At 32.8% G+C, this 6,090-nt stretch overlaps 1 pseudogene; it reads left to right on the forward strand.

The window, feature by feature from the left end:
- The first annotated feature begins 471 nt into the window (after window positions 1–471).
- Window positions 472–5,856, forward strand: LOC111390322 (annotated as a pseudogene).
- The last annotated feature ends 234 nt before the right edge of the window (window positions 5,857–6,090 follow it).

Genomic DNA, 6,090 nt, shown 5'->3' on the forward strand with positions numbered 1-6,090 from the left:
TTGCACAATGAAATGGACGGGAAGGACTCAAACCCAAAGCTCACAATATATAAATACAAACTCTAACCAACTAGGTAGAAGAGAGATTTGAAAATAAAATGAACTACCAGATATATAACCTAAATTTTTTATCTATTATAGAAAAAAAGAAAAAAAATCTCCCCAACAAATCCAGCTAGGGCGGCCACCATCTAAATCCGCCCATGGTGACGTAAACTTCACGGAAAAATCAATAGCCATAAAAGAAAATGTCCATTTCATTTCGTCTTGAATCACGTAAGCAATTACGATGAATGATAAAAAAAAGTTTGGCAAAATCGAATTTTCTGCCTGAAAATTGACATTTGTTTTCCTGGCTTTCAAAGTCGAAAGAATTTTCAGTCCATTTTTTCTCACTCCATTGCTTTTATATACCTATGTATGTCACCTTATACTTTTCATTAGATTCTTGGAAGCAACTTTCATTGCTGACAAGTATACACATATAATACTCTCTCTCCCTCATATTGGGATTAAGTGAGAATGGAGTTTAAAAGTGGAAATACCCAACTTTTATCCAAACTAGCAACCAGTGATCAGCATGGAGAAAATTCTCCCTATTTCAATGGATGGAAAGCATATGATAATGACCCTTTTCATCCTAGTCAAAACCCTAATGGAGTTATCCAAATGGGCCTTGCTGAAAATCAGGTATTTTGCATATTGTTGTTCCATAATGATTTCTAGGATTTCCTTTTCCAGGAAGAAAAATTATGCATTTTGAGTTTATTTTTGTTCTTTCTCTCATTTATTTGATTATGATTTGCAGCTTTCCTTCGACTTGATTGAGGAATGGGTCAAGAAAAATCCCAGAGCGTCGATCTGTACTCATGAAGGAGTTGACGCGTTCAAAGACATTGCCATCTTTCAAGATTATCATGGCTTGCTGGAATTCAGAAATGTAAGAAAATGCCAATAAATTTATAAGAATCGCCTATATGAATTTTATTTATTTATTTATTTATTTATTATTATTATTATTATTATTATTATTATTATTTGTTCTACTCAATTCATGAGACTTCGTGCGGTTATGCTAATACGTACTTTCAAATAATTTCATGAAGGCCGTGGCGAAGTTTATGGAAAAGGTGAGAGGCGGTAGGGTTACCTTTGTTCCCGACCGAATAGTGATGGCCGGTGGAGCCACCGGAGCTAATGAGTTGTTAATGTTCTGTTTGGCTGATCCTGGAGATGCATTTTTGGTCCCTTCACCTTATTATCCAGCGTAAGTACATAAAATCAATTGCATTTTACGAGTATATACGCTTTATTATGCTTCTCCAAGTCCCAAGACAACGTTTTCATGGCCATGACAAACATATAGTACATCAGTGGTATGTATTTTGTTGTGTACTGTCAAGCCTGAAGAACGAAACACTTCATCCATAATATCGAATATTTTCAAGGACTGAATTTACACATTGATATGCATTTCATTTTAATATAATAAATGTTATAACTTATATCCTAACCTCCTCTTATAAGACTTGTCAAAGTTGACTGTGCATAGCACGCCACTCTAAAATATTTTATAAATATTATAAAAGTAATATTTGATACCAATTTTTTGGGAGGGCTTCATGAGTATCAAATGAATTAAAGAAAATAAAATTTGGGATAGAAATTTAAAGGAAGAAAATTGTACATTTAAAACTCAAAATTTATGATTCAAATTTTTTTTGATGATGAAATATTGCAAATGAGCAACGTTTTTATACTACATCTTGTATATAAGAATTAATTGTTAATACATGAATTTAAACATCTATTAAAATTTTTAGATACATGAATAAAAATAAATTCATCTATAATAACTCTAGATTTATGTAGTTCAAGATTCATCAAGTTAAGGTTTATCAAAGTATATTGAAATAATTGAATTGTAGTTAAGAGTTAAAATTTTCCAACAAATTATTCTCGATTAATGTGATATTTAATATATTATAGATTAATATGAAAACCTAATGAAATCAACTCTAGTTGCCGCTTTACCACAAGTAGAGGAAGAGTATAAAGTTTTACTCTCATTTAATCAAAACAGGCCCCGTGAAATATATTATACAGTAAGAATATTAGGGCAACCTAATACAGTTCAAACAGACAAACATATCCACCTAAATTCCTCCTTTTTCCTTTTTGAAATGGAGTAAGTACGTAACAATATTGTCTTGAGAAGAATGAACGGAGCAGTAGAAAATTAGAGACAGAGGACTCCACTTTTCTCTCTGGACCCCACCACCTGAGTTATGAATTCCAGACAGAATTCTCCTAAGATTGTGAACTACCAAATCTTTCGAAAACCAAACGGTTCACGGCTGGATACTAAACCCTGCTTGGTAGATTTTAATTTAAAATAAAGTTAACAATTAATCTCAATCACATATATTATAGGGTACACAACTTTTTAACTACACATTTTATTAATTTTTGATAAAATCTACTAAAAATATATACAAAACTGCGGCTAAGAATATTTTCAAACACATGTTTTACTTGTAATACAATCAGTGGCGTCCCTGACTATAGGCGAGGTAAACAATCGCCTAAGACCCCACTCTGATAAGGCTCCAAATTATGTAAAGTTATATATATATAAACTTATCATTTACATTTATTTATTATATAAATATATCACAAGCATTAATTTCCCTCTTAATAACCAATTTGACAATTTATGTTCCAAACATTCCTTCTATTTTCTTAACCAAACAAAAGGTTTTTTTATCTCTTCAAATTTCATGTCCAATAGTCACCCCACCATTATTTTTTCATTCCTACATTAAATAAATTATCTCTCTTTGAATTAAAATTTTGAAGATTCAATTTAGCAGATTGGTTTGATCTCACTGCTATTATTGCAACCTTACATATTTCTTTCTCTCTCTTATCTTCGAAACACGTACTATAGAGTAATATGCTATTATTATAATGTTTTGTTTTAATCTCATGAAGTCTTTTAAGATATTTTGAAAGTACTTTGACTTTAATAATTCCTTATCCATGTTCATACCAATACTTCTTATTTGTAAGTTAATTTCTCATGAATTAATATAAAATTAGAAGTTCATTTGTATTTTATCATCATTTTTATTATTTTGCTATATTATTTATTCCAGTCAACATTCTCCAACTTTGTACGTAAATTGCTCAAATATATATTCAATTTTGTCTGATATAATTGCAGTGAGAAAATGATCATAGAAACGAACAAACCCCTTTACCATTGCATTGTAATTTCGTTTGCCAAACTTCACTTATAATTTGTATTGCATGTTGAAATTTGGCATTTTGTTGATTTCCTCTTCAAATTTTGGTGTTGTTTGTATTAAATTTTCATAATTATATTAAAACTCTATGTAAAAATGCTCAAAACATAGGGGCCCCATATTTGAAGATGGCATAAGGCACCCAAAATATCATGGTCGGCCTTGAACGTAGTTGTCCAATTCTACAAAATTCAATGAAGCCCTTGTTTGTTTCTCATTCTTCTAAAAATTTATTTTTTCAAAACACATTTTCAATCACACATTCTTTAACAAAATAATATTACGTGCAAATCCAACTTTCTTTAGTTTTGAACCACACATTATCAATCAATCTAGTATTCAAAATACATTATTTCCCTCAAAATGGGAATCAAACAAGGGTGAAATGATTGAGTTGACTTTAGACTAGAAAGACGGGCATTTTCTTAAGTCAGAAGCTGTAACTTACGAATAACTCTTCTCAAAAAGGGCCACATAGGCCCTGTTTTTCCCGAGGCACGCATGCAACCTGTCAATAGGAGAGGGACATGTGTCTCCCTGTTTATGTAGCATCTCGTGTAACTTATTGGTACTCCTGATAATGATATCACCACTTGTATAGAGTAGAATATTAGATTACTCGGGGCCAAACAATATAGTATTAGCCCTTGTTTGGTTTAGGAAAAAAATATATTTTAATAAGAATTGATAGAATGTTTGGTTGAAATGTTGTGGATTCATGAAATATGTTGTTAAAATTAATTGTTGATTTTTACTTAAATTTTATTTCATTTTTTAATGGAACCAAACATGGGATAAATATTTCATTCACTATAGGCCGACCTAAAATTCTTACACCATATAAAAGAGTTTCCCTTAACTGTTGTGACAAGATTTGTGGAAAGGTTTTAAATCCAGGGGCTGTGTGGCAACTCATGCATTGTTCTTCTTTTTTTTTCCCCCAATTGTCCAATCTCTTTCCGACACGTGTTCCCGGGATTTAAAACCTATTGGCTATCCCCGTGTATGCAGCATTGTTGAAATAGTTTTAGAACTGTGTTATATTGAAGTAGCAGTAGAGACGATCATCTTCTTCTGGGGGAAAGTACGGTAAACCACTCTAAATCTCGGTGCCTTATTTTTTAGGTTTAAGCCTCAAGTACAGGTTTTTTGGACAGAATTTGTACAGGGTGCTGATAACAATTGTTAGCCTATTTTTCTTACAACTGTTAGCCTATTTTTCTTTCTTTCCTTTTTTTTTTTTATTTTCATTATTATCTTCCAATAAATATTCGTCAACTGTATTTTCTGTAATTTTTCTGTTAATTTTTCTTGTACTTGTAGCATCTCTATATTTCTTATTTTCTATTATTACTCTTGTACATTAGAGATTACGAACTAATTCATAGCATAAAAAATTTTCCAAGCCATATTATATGGAGCAGAAATATTCAAGGCAATATCATCTGGAACAGAAATTTAATTAACAGGCGATTTATATTATATATATTACAGTCAGAAAATGTATTAACATCAATCTTGCTTGTAAGTTTGACATTTGATTGTTATAGATTTGATAGGGACTTGAGCTGGAGAACTGGGGTGAAACTACTTCCTATTTACAGTGAAAGCTCGAGCAATTTCCAAATTACGCTACAAGCACTCGAAGAGGCATATGAGAATGCCCGAAAAGCCAACATCAAAGTGAAAGGCCTTATCATAGCAAACCCATCGAATCCATTAGGCACCACTATGGACAGGGACACGCTGAGAAGCCTGGTAACATTCATAAATGAAAAGGAAATTCATCTTGTGTGTGATGAAATATATGCAGCCACAATTTTTCGTGCTCCAAATTTCATTAGTATCTCCGAGATAGTTGAAGAAGTGCAATGCAATCACGGTTTAATTCACATTGTCTATAGTTTGTCGAAGGACATGGGCCTTCCCGGGTTCAGGTTGGGTATAGTGTACTCATACAACGATACAGTTGTGAATTGTGGGCGAAAAATGTCGAGTTTCGGATTAGTCTCGTCTCAAACACAACAGTTGTTAGCATCAATGTTAGCAGATGAGGAATTCGTTAATATGTTTTTGACAGAAAGCTCGAAAAGGCTTGGAAACAGGCACAAAATCTTTACCGGGGGACTCGAAGAAGTTGGAATAAAATGCTTAGAAAGCAATGCTGGCCTTTTCAGTTGGATGGATTTGCGCCCATTGCTCGAGAAACCTACATTTGAAGGTGAAATGGCGCTATGGCAAGTAATTATCGACGAATTAAAGCTGAATGTCTCTCCAGGATCATCGTTTCATTGTGTAGAGCCCGGGTGGTTTAGGGTTTGCTTCGCAAATATGGACGATGAGACAATGGAAATTGCTATTCGAAGAATTCGAACGTTTTGTGGGAGAAAGAAAGGAAATAGATACACAGGAAAAGAATTAACGATACAAGAAGACTCTCAGGCTTAGCTTTTCTGCGAGAATCCATGATGAAATTGTGTTGTCACCTCTTATGATGTCGCCTCGCACTCCAATTCCTCATTCCCCAATTTTTCGTGCTAGGACTTAAGTTTCTTACAGGATTCACAACATTTTTGCTTCAATATATGTTTGAAGGTTATTGTACTTTTTTGTAACAGAAAAGGCTAAAACTTCTGTTACAAACAGCTGTAACATGAAAAGTTTTAGCCTTTTCTGTTACAAAAAAGTACAATAACCTTCAAACATATATTGAAGAAAAAATGTTGTGAATCCTGTAAGAAACTTAAGTCCTAGCACGAAAATGTGGCGAATGAGGAATTGG

Source organism: Olea europaea, chromosome 3 (genome assembly GCF_002742605.1).
Source record: "Olea europaea var. sylvestris chromosome 3, O_europaea_v1, whole genome shotgun sequence".
NCBI lineage: Eukaryota > Viridiplantae > Streptophyta > Magnoliopsida > Lamiales > Oleaceae > Olea > Olea europaea.